The sequence below is a fragment of the Tenebrio molitor genome, chromosome 1, assembly GCF_963966145.1.
Source record: "Tenebrio molitor chromosome 1, icTenMoli1.1, whole genome shotgun sequence".
In the NCBI taxonomy this organism is placed as follows: Eukaryota; Metazoa; Arthropoda; class Insecta; order Coleoptera; family Tenebrionidae; genus Tenebrio; species Tenebrio molitor.
In genome coordinates, this window is record NC_091046.1 from 21,401,893 (window position 1) to 21,421,627 (window position 19,735).

At 34.3% G+C, this 19,735-nt stretch overlaps 1 protein-coding gene across 15 annotated transcripts in view; it reads left to right on the forward strand.

Moving 5' to 3' along the window:
• Dscam2 (Down syndrome cell adhesion molecule 2) overlaps positions 1-19,735 on the forward strand; it is a 431,544-nt gene that overhangs the window by 287,461 nt on the left and 124,348 nt on the right. The window lies entirely within an intron of this gene.

Below are 19,735 nucleotides of genomic sequence, written 5' to 3' on the forward strand. Positions count from 1 at the left end.
TGTCGACGGAAAGCGACGATCATTAGCACGCTCCTGCACTTCATAACAGATTTCACTCTTACTTTCATCATCAACAGCAAAAATCTGTTGATGACACTGTGTCTTGTAGGGATGATATTTGTACTTCCTGAGGATATTCAGTATCCGCGATTTACATAAACCTACTTCAAGAAAAATTTGTCTTAAGAGTAACTCTTCATTTTTCCGTAAATAATTTTGACAGTAATTTACGGAAATTCGCAAACTTAACCCAACAAATTACTAAATTTTTTGACAAATGCTGTCCAATTTGAAAATCATGGCATGTCATATTTAAAAATCGCAAAGTTTTAAATTAGAATTTTAAAATAAAAATAGAACCTTTAATCTTATTTATTAGTATCATTTCAAGCGCAATAATTTTATCTTTCTATTGATACCATTGCTTTACCTGTAAGTTCAGTTGGTGAGCAAAAATGTTCAATCCAATGTTAATTGACTATGTACTATTGCGGGCAAAAAAAGTGGGACATCAAACTTCTGTCAGTTTTGAAAAATTCGATGTAGTTCAAGCTTTACTGTCATTTTGACTTTGATTATTGTCATAGAAATTTGACACTATTCTAACTGACAGTTTATAATTTATTTCATACTCCTATTTTCCTTTTCCAAATGCCCTCTTCTTTTGATAAAGGTAGAATAATAACAATGATAAATAATGGAATGTCTTATCGGGACGTTGCTGAACAATTGGGTATATCAAAGAGTACAGTTTGTAGAACCGTTAGAAACTGGAGGAATGACCATCAGTTAGAACGTCGTGCAGGGTCAGGGCGACGACGAATTTCCACACATCTTGATGATGAGCAAGTACAAACCTTTGCACAAGAGAGGCCTTTCACCACCGCTGGACAGATAATGCGGGAACTCAACTTCCCTGCGTCGGTTTGGACGGTACGCCGTCGTCTAAGAGAAATTGGACTACGTAGCCGCGTTGCAGCAAGAAAGCCAAGGCTTACCCCATTGCATCGAGAAATAAGGATGGGGTTTGCCCTTCAGTATGTTGCCCAGGACGAAGAATTTTGGAGACAGATTGTTTTTTCTGATGAAAAGGTCTTTCAATCTTGCCCAAATGGCCGCTTAAAAGTTTATAGACCCAGGAACAGTCGGTTTGAAGAACCCTATGTCCAGACTATCCAACGTAGCGGTCGTTTTTCCGTCAACATGTGGGCATGGATTTCCGCTGCTAGTCCTGGGGTAATGATCCATGTGGAAGAGAGGCTGACTAGCGATGTTTACATTAGGGTTCTCGAAAACATCATGCTTCCTTCTGTGCAGGCTGTTAATCCCAATTGGAATTTCATCTTCCAGCACGACAACTGTGCTGTTCATACAGCGCGCAGGGTGGTAGAATGGTGCGAGAACCATAATATAAATGTCCTGGACTGGCCTAGTTGCAGCCCAGATCTCAACCCTATTGAAAATATGTGGGGAATTTTGATTAAATTTTTACAACGACCAGAAGTGGTTTTTCACAATAGGGATGAGCTCTTGGCGGCCATCACTGAAGCTTGGCATTCATTACCTCAAAACTACCACGTTAATCTGTGCCTATCAATGCGCAACAGACTCAACAAAGTAATCGATGCGAACGGGGGCTTTACGAAATATTGATTATTAATGTTTTTGTTAAATTTGTTATCTACTTATTATTTATGTAAATTAGCTTTTGTGGCAATTTTTTTCCATACTTTTTTATTCTGTTTTCTTTTTCCAATTTGTGCTCCCAATTTTTTCCAGGTCTTTTATTTATTCGTCCTTCCATCTGGATTTTGCATTAAATATGTATTCACTACGTGCTTATAGCTAGTGCATTATCTTTTGACACGCGAGGTGCGCGGTGGGAGGAGTTTAGCAGGGAAAAGGAGAACTATCGGCAAAGATCGGTTCAGCAACAATTCAACAACGGCGATTTTTTAGAACGGGTGGGAGCCGTTGTGACTAGTCGTCTGAATTTGGCTTTCTGCGCAACTTTAACTCGCGTGTCAAGAGATAACGCACCAGCTCTACTTAAACTCATACCCTACAACCTATAATTATTGCGAGAATGCATTTAGCACATAGCCTAAGCATGCTCCGCCCCTAACTGTTTAAGCGCGAATTTTAAATATTGAAAATAAAAACGCCGACTTTACTTGACCTGACAGCGTCCTTATATCGAAAAGAACTATTATTTTGCACGTTTGAACCTGATATCTGGGGCCGCCGCAATCCCGCAATTTCTGATCACGCAGCGGCGCGCGCTGTGCCAGTGCTTTGGCTATGTGTTAAATGCATTCTCACATAATTATCTAATGACAACGTCAATCAATTCAAAGTAGGGTTAGAATCAGATAAAGGTTATTTCACATTAAAAGTCAAGACAATGACGTTGATGTCCCACTTTTTTTGCCCGCAATAGTACAAGTTTGAGAATGCACAAGCTGTACCTATAGTAATTTCAGTTGATACCAGGGTATTTACTCGTACCTACTGTTCATCGACCGTCGCAAAAGACGTTGAAACCTGGGAAGTAATTTTATACTCTATCAACATTTTCGTGATTGTAAGTCGTTGTAGGTACTATTGGGGACAAAATACTTTGGTCGTCATTTTTCTGTCACTTCAAAACAAATTAATGTAAACCAAGCATTAGCGTCAAGTCAATAGTGATGATAATTTCAAATTATTGACTTTTGTCTTGTCAAAAATATGGCACCATCCACCATTCAAAAATTTAGAATCATCTTCCTTGATTCTGGGGGATTGTCCATGGGTCAAACTGCCTTGTGGAAACCTTTTCAATTTTTCCTTCTTGGAATATCTCCTTCAGTAGTCCATTTTTCGGTATTTAACATTTTGCAATGATAAGTTTGACAGTGACAGTGGTTGACAGTAGTAAAAAATAAGGTTAACCGTCCTAATGCTTGCTTTACAACTTTATGTCAGTCAACTGACTTTGACGACCAAAGTAATTTGTCAAAGCATTTGTTGTGATTTGGTGTTATTTAAATGATTCACAAAGTAAAGCTTTTCAATCTTCCATAAGAATGATTAAAACACCGTATTTGATACTTTCTGAAAATGTAAACAAATTTTGACGTTTGGCCTTCCTCGTGACGTCACACGCTGTCTGGCTTAAGGCCTGGTGTTCTAGATGGCAATGGCTACGCCTTCGTTAATCAATCTGCAAATTCATTAAAATAGTATGACTTTCATAACTAGTTGTACAAATAGTTAATCAAGCAAATAAGTGAAAAATAGTAGTTTATTCAACGAGTTCGTGTGTAATTTGGACTCGTTTCACTCGAGTTTTAAATTGGCCCACTTATGCCAAAAAAAGCCATACAACGTTTTTTTATTCGACGAGGCCCCAAATCGCTGAAAATGTTTAAAATTAGTTTGACGTTTCGTTTTGACAAGTTGTCAAATTTATCAAAATCCGTTCACAGAGGAGAAAATTCTCAAATTCTGACAGTGTGGAACAAAAAAAGAGACTTTCATAACGTGTTGTACACACTATTTTTTTGCATATCCATGTAAGTTGAGAAATTTGGTTCAAAAGGATTTATGAAAAATTACAACAAAAAAAAAAGGATGCTTTGACAATCATCTCCAAGGAAATGGAATAAAATGCTGCAAAAAAGTACTAATTCCACGATTTTTCTTGCAAAAAAGTACTAGTTTCACTACGATTTTGCGTGTAAAAAACTGTGCCACTTTCTTTACGATATGCAAAATATAACTATTATTTAATTATAATTCATAAAAATTATTGAATAATGGAGGTCGGTTAACTTGATTTTTTCATTAATATCTATGACAATAAATCTAATTTTGGTGCAACATATTATTTTCCTTTTTTTCTCGGAAATTTTGTTATCAAAGGGTATAGTTTTTATTTGCCATAACAATTAAAAAAAAACTCTAAAAGAAACAATAAAAAAATTAAGGTTACCATTTGAAGGATAAAAGTTGCCCATTACCCATAAATGGGTAGATGGTATAAAAATTATATGCTCACTTAGGTTTGTAGTGTTTTTAGAGTCATTTCGTTTCCTGTATAATTTTTTTCATTTGGGTCATCAACAGCGTGGGCCGTTTTTTTTAAGACAGCCTGTATACAGTGAGCGGCAAAAGTATGGAATAAATTCATTAAAAATTAAACAAAATTTTTTTCAAAAAAATCTTTGGACAGGTCAATTTTAGTTTATAAAAATACATATTTTAATGCAAAATAAAATTCTAAACAGTCATTTGTTTTCGAGTTATGACGTCATCGATAGTTTTTTTTAAATGGAAACCCCCTATTTTTTTTTCTTGATTCTGATAGCCCTTTTAATTGTCTAAACGCCAGTATAAAAATTTTGTTACCTTACACAAGGAAATTTTTGTGAAAAAAAATAATAAATTTGGAAAAAATAAATTTTATAACGAACAAAAACAAGTCAAAAACTGTGTTAGTACGTATTTAAAATTATGGAATTAAATGTTCGATTTGCCATCCCGCAGCTTGTTGACAATAAGCAAGTTTATGAAGAAATTCCCCCTGTTTTAGTTTTATCTAGTTTTATCCCCCCACCCAATCAAAATTAAAATTTCTATACGTTGTGTTTCTGTTAAATGAGTCATTTTCGAAAACGTTTTGTAAAACAAATAACACATACGAATGAAATTGACAATAACATTTGACTGTTTGATTTACCTACTTGATTTTTTGACTTGTTTTTGTTCGTTATAAAATTTATTTTTTCCAACTTTAGTATTTTTTTTCTCAAAAATTTTCTTATGTAAGATAACAAAATTTTTATACTGTCATTTAGACAATTAAAAGGGCTATCAGAATCAAGAAAAAAAATAGGGGGTTACCATTTAAAAAAACTATCGATGACGTGATAACTCGAAAACAAATGACTGCTTGGAATTTTCTTTGATACTAAAACATGTATTTTTATAAACTAAAATTGACCTGTTCAAAGATTTTTTTGAAAAAAATTTTGTTTAATTTTTGATGAATTTATTCCATACTTTTGCCGCTCACTGTATACAGGATGACTGACGAAAAACCTTTGATGCTGTATCTTGCTTATTTTTTATCCGATTTGAATAAATGACACATCAAATGAAATAATTTTGAAAACACTTCCAATTAAATTAAAAAATTTTCTTGCGTCAAGTTTTTGACAAATGGCACTGTACATTTTTTTTTATTCAGTATCGCAGAGATTTGTTTTCTGAATATAAAAATGCAAAGAACTATACCCGTTCATTAAAAACCAAAGTCAAAAATTAAAGAGTTAATGTACAAATTTTAAAAATCAAGTGACCAAAGTAAACGAGAGAAAAGTTTGTTCTAAATGCTCGAAATGACAGTAAGCTCTAGATATCTGTCAGTCACGTTATTTGTCAAAACAGTTTGATAACAATAATAATAATCATGTTATTTTAGAAGAAAATTTCCAAAAACGATTTAGTGTTAACGTGTGGTGTAGCATTTTTGGAGATAAATTGGACTAGTGGGTCCCGTTTTTATTTATGGCAGTCTTAATTAAACAAAGTATATTATTTTTAGAATTTGCGTCTCTAATAGGTCTATTTTTGTATTCAATTTTGAGTCGTTTATGACTATCTATTAAAGCACTCTAAGAAAATTTTTATCAATATTTCACTGTATTATTGTCATTTACACCAAAAAACTTCCAATATTAATGTTCAAACTCTACTTTTTAACATCTGTTGCAGATGTAGTTGCATGCGTTACCTTAAATTACCAATTAAGTAATACAAAATTTCCTAGAATTTGAAAATTTAATGTTTTATTTAAAAATTAAAACAAGGGTGCAAATTCTAAAAAATAACATAAAAAACTCGTTTTATAAGGGCATTGGCGCACTCGTCCCATAGAAAACTCCCCTATGGCTCGTTCTTTAATAAATGTACTATTATTACCAAACGAAATAACCAACTTTCTGAATGAAAATTAGCAGTGTTGAACAGAGTCGTATTTCATCAGGACGGCGCCACACCAAATACTGCACGCATGAATGTTGTATTTTTATACACGTATCCCCAAAAAAAAGACGAGTCCATAAGTCTCTTATTTACACACCAAATTAAATGGTTATGAATGGGCTACAAAAAGGCCTAATAAATTCCCAAGGCTAAACTGTCAAAAAAAAATTTTTGAAGTAATTCTAATAGAGATTTTTATTCTGAGAATCGCCCTCAAATGTCACATGATTCATATTGACAAATCACAACTCCGAATTGTTTGAATAGCAACCAATCACAATTTAATTAAGCGGAAATTTTCCCTAGGGAAAATATATAATAATTGCCCTAGGGAAAATATATAATAATTGCCCTAGGGAAAATTTTTTTCGGGCGATTCTCTTCCGAATATACCTCGGGACAGATATATATCGCCGGAAATTTTTTCTTGCAGTCCAACACTCGTGTTTGTCGCTCAAAATTACCCTCGGGCTGAAGCCCTCGTGTAATTTTCTTGCGGCAAACACTCGTCTGTCAGGACTGCTCGAAAAAATTTCCGGCAATATATCTGTCCCTTGGTATATTATATATGAGAATCACCCTCAAATGTCACATAAATTATATTGACAAATCACAACTCCGAATTGTTTGAATAGCAACCAATCACAATTTAATTAAGCGGAAATTTTCCCTAGCGAAAATTTCCGATATAATTTACCTAGAGTGGTATATAAGAGGAAGTAGGCTCGATCCTGGTTCCTAGGGGAGTGTTTGAGAGTTATATTTGAGTTGGCAGCCTGGTTTTCACAAAATTTATGAAGTCAATGCAAGCAAATCTAAATAGTTAACATAATATTTATATTTTATTTTCACTCCAGAAACATTTTGTTAATTAACAATTTTATTTAAACGCAGATAACGACAATTTTGACAATAAAAGTGCAGCCAATTGTCTGAATTATCAATCGAAAAACGCCCCTGGGAACCAGGATGGAGCCAACTCTCTTTAATATACTAATTTAAAATTTACCTAGGGAAAAGTTTGATTGAGGGAAAATAGTGGATTGGCAACACTGATGCAGTTGGTAGTGGAACTCTTCTCGTGCATCATCTGTCAATCATTTCTATTTAGGTTAGGTTAAGTCCATATATCTAAGTCACGAAGTACATTGTCGATTTAGATTTTTTTGACGTTTGTTTCAATTTTAAAAATTGCGTGTGTCATGCCAACGATGTTGCCAACTAAAGATTTCAAATGTGTTACCAACATAACAAAATAATTTTCAATCATTTATAGTCACTCGCTATATCTCCAGAAATTTTTTCTTGCAGTCCAATACTCGTGTTTGTCGCTCAAAATTACCCTCGGGCTGGCGCCCTTGTGTAATTTTCTTGCTACAAACACTCGTGTGTCAGGACTGCTCGAAAAAATTTCCGGCAATATATCTGTCCCTTGGTATATTATATGTATATGAAAACAACAATCTATCACAAGTATACACTTACATACCAAAAATACAAAAAAAAATTGTAAAAAAACGCTACTATCGTCTATACTCCATTTTGCGCTAATCATTCGCCGCATATCTGCGCAATCCCATATGTTATTGTTTGTCATTTGTTTTTCCTGCTAACTTAATTTGGTTATTTTATTACATTGTAATGCAATGCATTTTGATAGCTTCTCGCTTGGTATTCGTCTTTTTTTTCAAAAGTTAGTGTTTTTTATGTGAAGTTATACTTGTGATACATTATTGTATATTTTGACAGTTTAGCCTTCAAGCCCTTGGAGCTATACGTGAATTTAATAGGCCATTTTGTAGCCTATTCACAATCATTTAATTTGGTGTATAGGTAATTAAAATCCTTCTATAAATAAGGGAGCTATGGACTTTTTTTTGGGACACCTGCATATAATCAGTTTGGTGATCGATGAATAGGTACTGTTACGTTACTGTTTTATTCTTTAAATCGAAACAATAACGATTTCTTAGAATGATTGGCCTTCTGTCGAATGTCACTGTCGTCACCTCGATAGTGCTGAACTTGCTTGGACTTGCCCGAAGATCGGGAGAAAAACTCAAAAATACTTGTACAATAGTTTATTACTCTCTGGCCAATTTCAAATTGACTTGCAACTTGTATTGTCATGGTAACGGCACAAAATTGCAAGTTTGAGAAAGATGACGCATATTAGTAATTAATGTGTAGGACAAAGATAGCTACACATTTGCGCTGACTTGAAATCGGGCTCTAGTCACAAACGAATAACGAAATGAGGATTCATGGAGCCTAATCGGCCGTTGATGGCCCTTACAGAATACAAATCAACCTCGACTTTGGAGTTGTACAACACACAGGATATAAAAACCTGAACCGTGAACTAAAGAATTTACAATTTCTTGGGTCGCTGAAGGCGTGAACAATAAATTAAAATGAATTTTCTTACGTTGCGAATGAGTCTTGCTCCGGGCCCCGACCAGACTGCCAAAAAAATTTCAAAATAAATCAATCGAAGGGTCCTAAAGGGATGAAGAGGAAGGTCACCAGAGTCCTGTTTACGCCGCTGGTCGGCTACGCCGCACAGTGGGAAAAATTACCGAGAAGCTGGCCAAAAGTCGAAAGAATCAAAATAACTTATTGAAAATTGAGAAATAGGGATTTTCGAGATCGCTGATTACGACTTTGTTATTAGTTTTTCCAAAAACAAAATGGCGATTCGAAATATTACCAAGTTTATCAATTTTAATGAAATTTAGTAATGGGGCTGTTTTTCGGTCACTGATTACAATTTGGTATTAGTCTTTCCAACAAAAAAAAAGAGTGTGTGCTTATGACCGCACGACAGAAGTGAAAACTTCTATGATGCTCGTTACTGATTTTAAGTAATATGTACTATTCCGGACACGGAATCTTGGCCAACATTCTTTAGACATTTCTAAAAAAATGATGTAAACTAGCCATTAGTGTCATTAATAAATGACAATTATTAAAAATCACTGTGAAGTTTTTCTTGTGACATCAAAAAAGCAGGGAAATGGCATTATCGAGTCAAAAGTTGGGTTATATTCAATAAAGGCCAGTTCACACATATTTGTCAGTTAAATGTCAGTCGTGGCCAAGATTCCGTGTCCGGAATAGTACCTATTCTATAAAAAATATATCATTATGAATGATAGTACTTCAATAGAAACTGCAAATACGTCCGCTTTTAGAAGTACACTCTGGCAAAATTTGTGAGGTTAGGTTTGAATGTTTAAGTTTTATTTTCTTGACGATGATATTGAACACAACACAAGTTTTCATAGCAATACCAATACCCTGTATTATGATAATAATTTGTCCATTTTCCTCTTCACATTTTGCTACACAAATTTTTCCAATAGATGAATTGTTGAAACCATATAATTGAGAATTACGTATTAAATCCTACATTCATCTGTAAACTTACAATATTTGTCGTGTCTTTATCCTTTATATTATATAAAACTATACAGGGTATTTCACGAGTGGTAATGAGCCTGACGGAATAATAAATTAAACCCACAATACAGTTTCAAAAAAAGCCGAACATTTTAATTTCAGTAGTCAGCTTTTTTAGGAAATATAGTATTGGTTGCATTTTAAATTACGTCAGGCTCATTATCACTCATGAAATATCCTGTATGTACAGGCTGTCCTAGAGTTGCGAAAAAGCTCCATAACTTATTTGTTATTAAAGACATCAACTTTTAGTTAGCTACGCTTCTACTGCACATTCGGAAAATATTGCGGTATATATAGTGTCTCACTATTATAAAAACACTAAAGTTATGTTTTTTTAAACGGAACCTACCCAGTTTGATTTTATTTTTGAATTCTATGCTAAATTATGAATCAAATTTTTACAGGTCGTTTTTACTTATCTGCCATCGTTTTTGATGTGGCGCTTTTTTTTAGCAGAATTTCGAATTGCAGGGGTCCCTTCGAAAATTCGTACCTTCCAATTCGTTGCACATAAATTAAAATGATTGACGCTTTTTGATTTCTGAATGTTTGCAGCATCTGCTGAGTGTTTATTCAACAACCTGCTCAGTCGTATATGCCTACTGCGATTTTTTAAACATATATATATATATATTAAGCCCTTTATTCCCGGCTGGGACATAGGGAAGAAACAAATTTTCTCCATTCGTTTCTGTCTCTCGCAATATACCCCATCTCTGCCACAGATTTATTGGTCTCCCTCAGCGTGGATCTCTTCCAAGTTTCTTTTGGTCGTCCGATCTTCCTTCTCCCTATTGGGTTCCAGTAGAGTGCTCTTTTACATATCTCTTTGTCGTCTTTTCTTAACGTGTGCCCCATCCATCCCAGTTTCCTTTTCCTAATTTCGTGTGCTATTTCTACTTGTCCGGTCTTCATCCATAATTCTTCATTGGTTATAGTGCGGGGCCACCAAATTTTCAATACAGTTCTTAAGCATCTGTTTATGAATACTTGGAGTTTATGTTTTATGCCTTCTGTCACTGTCCAGGACTCACATCCATATAATAGAACAGGTTTCACCATTGACGAGAAAATTTTGAGCTTTGTTTCTGTAGTAGTACTGCTGGATCGCCAAATTTTGCTTAGTCTTACAAATACACTACGTGCTTTTGAAACACGTGAAGTTACATCCTTCAGGACTCCTTCCTCCCCTGATATTATACTTCCAAGATATGTGAAATCCTCCACCTCTTCTATGATTTCAGAGCCTACTTCTATACTTGTTGCTGCCTTTGTGTTCAAGCGCATGATCTTCGTCTTGATTTTATTAATTTTTAGACCCGCTTTTTCAGACGTTCTACTTAGGTGATCAATTTTTTCTTGTAGTTGTTTCCCATTCTGGGAGAGTAGGCATATGTCGTCGGCAAAATCGAGATCTTCTAGGTTCTCCTCAAAGGTCCACATTAATCCCCTTTTCTTATCTTGGACTGTTGTTTTTAGGACTTCGTCAATAACCACTAAAAACAAAAGTGGCGAAAGGATGCAGCCCTGGCGGACCCCTGTACTGGTCTCGAACTCTTCGGATAGTGTACCCTCATGCAATATCCTACATTTGTAGCCATTATATCCCTCTTTAATAAGATTGACAAACTTCTGGGGAAGGCCTTTATTCGTAAGTGCTGCCCACATACATTTTCGGTCTATGGAATCGAAGGCCCTTTCATAGTCTACAAAGAGAAGGTATAGGGGAGATTGATACTCCATCGATTGTTCTACTATTATCCTCAACGAAACAATCATATCTCTACATGCTTTTCCCGACCTGAAACCACTCTGTTCTTTCCGTAATTCTTTATCTAATAATTTTACTATTCTATTTAATATTATCTTGTTGAAGGTCTTGCTAACAATGCTGAGTAGTGTTATACCTCTCCAACTGCTGCAGAGTTTTAAATCACCTTTCTTTGGTAGTTTTACAACCACTCCGGTCTTCCATTCGTCAGGGAATACTTCCTCTATCCATACTCTTCTAAACAGTGGTAACAACATTTTTGCAGTGGTGTCTGTGTCGACTTTAAGCATTTCACTTCTGATTTGGTCAATCCCTGGTGCCTTTCCATTCTTACAGCTTTGTATTGCTTCCTTTAATTCCTCAATAGTTGGTGGTTCTGTATTTATTTGCAGGTCTGGTTGTTTCGCTGTTGTTAGAGCGTCTCTATTAGTTCTCGCCATGTTCAAAGTTTCTTTAAAATATTCTGTCCACCTTTGTAATTGTTCTTCGGTTGTAGTTAAAACTTTACCATTTTTATCCTTAATTAATTTTTGTGATCTTTTGGTTCCACTTATTCTTCGGACATTATTAAATAGTGTTCTTGTGTCTCCCCTCTCAGCTGCCTTTTGTGCTTCTTGTGCTATGCTCTCCATGTGTGCTCTCTTGTCTCTTTTTATCTTCTTTTTAATATCAGCTGCCACTTTTGAATATTCTTTTTGTATCTGGTCGTAGTTCTCTCTCGTTTTTGCTGATAGTCCTCTTTTCTTTAATTCTCTTCTCTCTTTAATTTTATTCCAAGTGTCTTGGCTCATCCATTCTCTTTTCTTGCTTGATTTATACCCGAGTACTTGCTTGCTAGTTTCCAAGAATGCGTCCTTGCAATGCTGCCAAACATCTTGTATTCCTTTGTTGTCATAGTCTATGGATGCCTCTTTCTCCCTCAACATTTTTTAAACATAACGAACTAAAAATGTCAAAAACTCATTTTTTTCAAATGGCACCCCGTATTTATAATTGCACTGGTCGAGAGCTTTTTTGACAAGCTTTTGAACAATATAAGTTTTGTATAGTCGAATCTGAAAATCTAGGGTGCTATCCTAAAATCGCTAACTTTGGTGCAATTTTTCCGTTAAAAAGACAATACAAAAATCTAGTAGGCCGAACAAAAGAGAATCACACAATATAGTTACTCCATAAAGATGAATCAACCAACAAAACAAAACATTTAATTATTTTAGTGATTTTCAGTGATTTTAAGATAGCACCCTAAATTTTCACATTCGTCTATACAAACCCTATACCGTTGGAAAGCCTGTCAAAAAAGCTTTCGACCAGTGCAATAATAAATGGGGGGTGCCATTTGAAAAAAATGAGTTTTTGACATTTTTAGTTTGTTATATTTAAAAAATCGCAGTAGGCATATGCGACAAAGCACGTTATTGAGTAAACACTTAACAGATGCGGCAAACATTCAGAAATCACACAGCGTCAATCATTTTAATTTATGTGCAACTATTTGGAAGGTACGAATTTTCGAAGGGACCCCTGCAATTCGGAATTCTGGTAAAAAAAGCGCCTCTGATCAAAAACGATGGCAGATCAGTAAACAAGACCTGTGTAGATTTGATTCACAATTTAGCATAGAATCCAAAAATGAAATCAAATTGGGTAGGTTCCATTTAAAAAAACATAACTTTAGTGTTTTTATAATATTGGGACATCCTGTATATATACCGCAATATTTTCCGAATATGCAGTAGAAGCATAGTTATCATCTAGAAAACAGAAAAAGTTGATATCTTTAACAGCAAACAAGTTATGAAGCTTTTTCGCAACTCTGGGACACCTGTATACAGGGTCTCCCAGAACTGGCGGACCATAATAACACGGTGAAATCATTATCTTCTGGCAATAATAGGAAAAATATTTAAAAAAATCCATCCTCATTGGATTTTAAAATAAGAACGTTTTTAATTGACCAATTGCGTGTAGATATAAAATTACCTTAAAAAATTATATTGGTAACTATCGAAACAAATTTGATTGTTGCAAAGACATTATAATTGAATATTATGTCATAATAAATTATTTCTGACAATTCTGACAAGTCATTAAAAACGCGTAATGTTTACCGCTTCAGAATATTTTGATATGCTTGTCTTATATGGACAGTGTGATGAGAGTGCCACAGTTGCTCCTCAGGAGTACGCAGTTCGTTTTCCCAATAGGGAACATCCTAGCAGAAATACTATAACCTGAAAAATACATAACCTAAAAACGTCCGTCATTGCACAAACAATGCGGATACCCAACAATGCATATGCATCATTTGAAATGTATCCATAGTTACAAATAAAGCAGGAAAACTAATTAATAGGTAACTTAACATCAACAACAGCATTGGTCAGTTTAAATTGCTTCTTTCCTAATCACTATTTAAGATAGATTTTTTTGAACATTTTTCTTATTATTCCCAGAAGATGATGAATTCACCGTATTATTTTGGTCCGCCAGTTCTAGGAGACCCTGTATACAGTTATTCCTGCAGCTCTGCACTGAGGTCAGTCAGGTCACAACACAACGTACAATGAAAATTTAAAATTGACAAGTGACGCACAGTTGATTGTTTTTCGTTCGCTCCGCTAAAAAACTCGACTCCCTTGATTTTAGCTTGCCGTGTCGTGCTGCGAACGATTTTCGCAGAGCTGCGAACGATTTTTGCTTGTGCTGCAAACGATTTTACCGTGTCGCATGAAACTAATTAACTGCCCGGGAATAAAATGTATGTGGCGTGCCTAAAGAAGTTTTCACTTCAAAAAAAAAATGGCGGATCCAAAATGGTGATTATAATAACGTTCAGAGTTTCAGTTAAACTTGATTTAATGAGCCTGAAAATTTGCAATCTCGTGAGATAAACAGCTTTGTAACCGTCCACAACCGTAACAAAGAAATTTTAATTATGAAAAAATGTTTCGCTTTTTGCACTTCTTCATCAGTTCATCACCATATCCGAAGAAAAATAAAAAAAATTTATATCACAAATATCACAACAATATTTTTATTTTCATCACTAAAGCTCGGATTCTATGCAAATTGCATATTTGTTTCTATGGCGTATATACAGTGTGGAAATTACTTATGGAATAAATTCAGTAATTTCAAAACTAATGACATTTTCCGAAAACGGTGAAACAGGTCAATTTTTGTTTTTAATGCTTTTTTTAAGTTACTTCACTTTTTCATGACGTCATCCATTTTTGAGCTATGACGTCATCACCAATTTTTTTAAATAACAACCCCTACTTTTTTCTTCTCTTTCTGATAGACCTTCCTACTAGCTAAACGATGAATGAAAAAAATTGGTACCTTACATAACAATTTTTTTGAGAAAATAACAAATTTTAATTCAAAAATTTAATTTAATTTTTAATGTATTTATTTTTTTTTTCTATATGGTTATTTAAAATCGAGGGTTTACTTTAACAGACCAAACAATTTAGAGGATTTATGACAGAGAATTCTCCCTGAAAACGAACAAATCAGCCCTGACATTATTGAGCGCGGTGTACAGTGCCAAAAGTTGGCGGGGGGTGATTTCAACATTTGCGTTACATTTTATTGTTAACCTTAGATGTTTGTTTGTTTCTGTTTAAGGTCAATCAAAATTTTTACATTAAAAATTAAATTACATTTTTGAAGTAAAATTTGTCATTTTCTCAAAAAAATTGTTATCTAAGGTACCACTTTTTTTCGTTAATCGTTTAGGTAGTAGTAAGGTCTATCAGAAAAAGAAGAAAAAAGTCAGTGTTGTCATTAAAAAAAAAATAGTGATGACGTCATAGCTCAAAAATGGATGACGTCATGAACACGTGAAGCAACTTAAAATAAGCATCATGAGAAATAAAAATTGGGATGGAGCCGAGTCGAAGACCCGGCCTAGTAACTTACCCGACATCAATTTAAACCAATCTGAATTGACCCGAAATACCTACCTTGTCCGTGTTAACCCACATAAGTCGTCTTCTAATTCTCGCAAATAGTAAATATCATTTCCAACATAAAAACACATGCCCTTTCAACTGGTAATGTCAAATTTCCATGTCACCTCATTATTTTTTCGAGCAACCCCCACCCTCTTCCACCCCTCGTAGTCGGATTGACACCAAACTCTATTCGGTGGTCACTATTACAGAGTTATTTCCAATGGCAAGATCCGAGATTTTTTTGTTAAAAGTTTCAGCAGTTATCGCCGTCGATCTATGAAGACGTAAATTACTTCATAAGTCCGCCATATTGGAAAAATCCGCAAATAGTAAACATCGTTTCCGACATAAAAACACATGCCCTTTCAAACGGTAAAGTCAAATTTCCATGTTCCCTTATAATTTTTTCGACCTACCCCCACCCTCTTCCACCCCCCGTGGTCCGATTGACACCAAAAGCTTTTCAACTCGAGAGACCACGGGTAAGTTTGTGTTAGTCAAATTTGAAAGCAATCGGTCAAAGCGTTTTTGAGTAATCGTGGGAGAACGAAAAGTGGGAAAGACAGACGCACAGACAGACGCACAGACAGACATAATTCTAAAAACTTCATAAACGTGTTCAGAGGACCTCAAAACGTAAAGATCTGATGAAATTAGCAACTCGAAATTTTGGACCGATCACAATAACTTACCTACCTTCGGTCGGGTAAGTTAAAAATCGACCTGTTTCAGCGTTTTTGACAAATGTCATTAGTTTTGAAATTACTGAATTTATTCCATAAGTGGTTTCCACACTGTAGACAAAATTTTGGATTTTCTGGGCATATTAACAAATTTTTAATGAAATTACGTCGTTTCAAAAATGCATATTTTGCCTATTTGAAGCACCTTGAGCATATTTTGGCGAAAAATGCATATTAGTGCATATTTTTGGAATCTTCCAGATTTTTGTTTGTTCATTTATTGAATCCTTGCAAGTCTACATGGTGCAGATAGAGGGACATCAGAAAATATCCGCTTGTTTTAAAAACATAAGACTTCTTGGTAGAGCGTACTTCCAGAGAAATAAGACCATAAATTTAACAATGGAATGAACAGATCTCCTGTTTCTAAAACTTCCCGCTAACGATGTCGACCCTTTCTTTCCAAGAATTTTAATCGCTATACGTGAATTTGCATTTTGGAACATTCAATCACAAACGGTCTGCTAGTCCTAGTCGTCACGAAAAGTGCATTTAAAAACAATATACCGAAAATATCTTTCTTTGCACTTGGAATATACTTTTATGGTGTTTTAACAGCCGATTTATAACTACTAGTACGACACGAAGGAGAATGTCATTTATCGTAGCAATTGCTTACTATTTCAAGCAAATGCTAAACTTTATTAATAATAAAAGCTGCAAATCCTAATATCGTCAAGCAAATGCTTTCTAAAACGAGCAATAGTTATTTGTATCACAAGGCCAGAAACTGCACGTTTGCGAGCATGAGTGCGGTTTGCAATACGAGTCGATAGGCGAGTATTGTAAGTACGAATGCTCGCAAAACAGTTTCTGGACGTGTGATACACAAAATTTTTCGTGCCGACTTCTGCGGATTTTTGTTAAATGGAAGTTAAAGCACTTGTTTTAATAATTGGTATTAGGGACTTTTTTTGTGTTGGCAACACTTACATTTAAACATTTAAATTTTAAAATCAACATCGCTCTTGTTTCCTGACATTTATTGAATTTAATTAATTTGTTTTGTTTTTGACATTTTCCTGAAACATTTGTTGTAATAAATACACCAGCCCATATTCAAGAAGTGGCTCGAAACGTAATTTTAATTAATTAATTTTAGTTAAATATTGCTTCTTTGTAGTTTGTACGTTGTTATAAATAGAAAAACATTTTTAAGGAGCCATCCACAGAACAAACATTGACGTTTGATAGAATTCTGATAACAAATGCCAACCGAAACCGATGACAACTCAAAATCCCTACTTTTAGCCGTACTAGGCCGGCAATGCATGTGTTTCTGGACGATTTCGAGATCTGTAATTTACCAAATTCCGGCCGGCGGCACGAAAAAGCATTTGCTAGCCAGGTCTCACTAGCATTTACTACACTTTTATTAATATCACTTAAAGCAATTGCTTATAAAATAGCTAGCAAAAGCATTTGCTACCTTTTATTAATACTGCCCATTGTCTGGAACAGCATGAAGGCAATTTTTTGAACAATTAGAATATATTTTGTATTGTTTACAAATTTTTCCGTTGACCGCTTGTTAATTTCAATATTAATGAATTATTTTGTCTAAAATATAGTGTATTAATGGACCTCATTAATACACTATTTTTCATTAATTAACGATTTGTGCGATTTTGACGTTTTGATGATATTTTGATGTATACTCCAATTTTTTTTATAATTAATTGTCAAAGTGTTGTCATGTTGGTATATGCCACTGGTTATTTGATAGTTATTAGATTGGCAACGTAAAATGTCAACTGTATGTCAGTCATTTTGATGTAAAGGCGCTTGCGCTATTGAAGGTGCAATTACATTTAAATAAAAATACAAGTTAAATGAGTTTCCGAAAACAAGGATCTAACACAACTAGAAAAATTGGCTATGATTAGATTACGTGAAGAAATGCAGACAGAAAAACCGACCATGCTAAATTGTAGTAAAGATGCACACATCATATTCGAGGTATTTTCTTTTAATATATGGGTTCGTCACTGCGAGGAACTGATTAGAGGACGGGAAAAAATTGATGGGAAATCTACCAATTGAGGACATTCCTCTTCCGCAGAATCATATTCGGAAGACGATTGGAGGTTAGATTCTGAAAATGAATAGGTAAACTGCTTATATAACCCATTAAATAAATTCCCATTTTTCTGTATATGTTAAGTTGCACTTTTTAGTGTGATTATCGTCTTTATTTCTTGTCTTTTGGTATAAAATTTGGTTACACCTGAAACTTTTCTGACTTTTGAAAATTACTGATATAACCTCAAACCTGATCTAGGGAGATTTTACGATAGAGGTGTCCCGAAACGAAAGGTTTTAGGGTGGTACAGCCTGGTCTTTGAGGGAATTTTGACATTGGCAATTGATTTAAAAAAAAATTGAACTACATAAACAACCTCGAACATGCATTGTTTGCACTTACCAACACTGCAGCAGGGTTTTCTATATTTTATAGCTCCATAACTGCATAATTACGAATTCACTTTTCCAAAACGTTTTTGGTTATAATTCGCACGTCAAATTTTTCAAAGGTAACTAGGTTTTCTTAGCAACCGTGATTTTTATGTGAAATTGAATGTGAATGCAGTTGACGTCTTCTGACACTCTTTGTGGAAAAGTGAATAGAAAGTGTTGAGAAATTTAAAAATGGCCTACCCTGAGGACAAAAAAAGGATGAAGGTATTTTATAGTCTCATCTTTATCGAAAAAGATGAAATTGGTTTTGATTTGGCTTCAATTTGAAATTTTGTCACAAAAAAAAAGTTTGCGGTCAACGAAAAATGTTTTTAATCAACTCGTTTGTTAATGGGCGATTAATAATCTCAACTATTAAAGGCACTCACTCGCTACACTCGTTCGTGCTTTAAAGAGTTTCGATTATTAATCGCCTTCATTAACAAACTAGTTTATTAAATAACTATTAATGTACGGATATTCAGCAGAAAATTTTCTATACGAACGAATATAAAAATAGTACTAGCTATGAAATTTGATTTGTAAAATTATTTGTCAGATGGTTTCACTATTATTTAATTTAATTTTCTTTTGATTTGCCTTTCAAATGAACTTGAACAGGAGGAATGAACAGGCATCTTTCATTAAATGGTATTATGGATAATCTTCTTTAAGAAACTTCCAAGCAACATTTGCCTCAGGTCTCGCAGACCGACCAATTCCAGCCATAGAAACAATTCGAAAAGAAGTTTGAACAATTAATGAAAGATAGGTACTTTTTCATTCGTCCTGTAGTCCTGTACCAGTTCATTTGAAGGGCAAATCAAAAATTAAATAATAGTCTTAATAGTGAAATGATCTGACGAATAATTTTAGAAGTCAAATTTCATGGCTAATAAGTGTACTACATTTTAGTATTTTTGTCTTAACTCCTTCTTGCCTTTTTTTCAGTACCACAAGATGTTAGAAAAACTAAGACTCAAATTAGACAGTAATTTTAATTCTCTCTAACTTTTATCTTAACTATTTTGCCGTAAAATTTTTAGGACAGCAATTAATTGAAACTCCTTATTTTTCCATGTAAAATGCTATGTCTTCTAAAACAATATCATCATCATATATCAATATCATATATCAAAATTAAGGTAGAAAGAAAATTGTGAATTATTGTTCTCATGTTGTGCTAGGTCCTAACAGTAAAAATAAAAACAGTTATTTATTGTATTTTATGTGTCTTAACAAGATGTATTTGGATTTTGCTTTAGGGAACGAGAATATGAGTACAATAATGTAATCACACGAGTTTC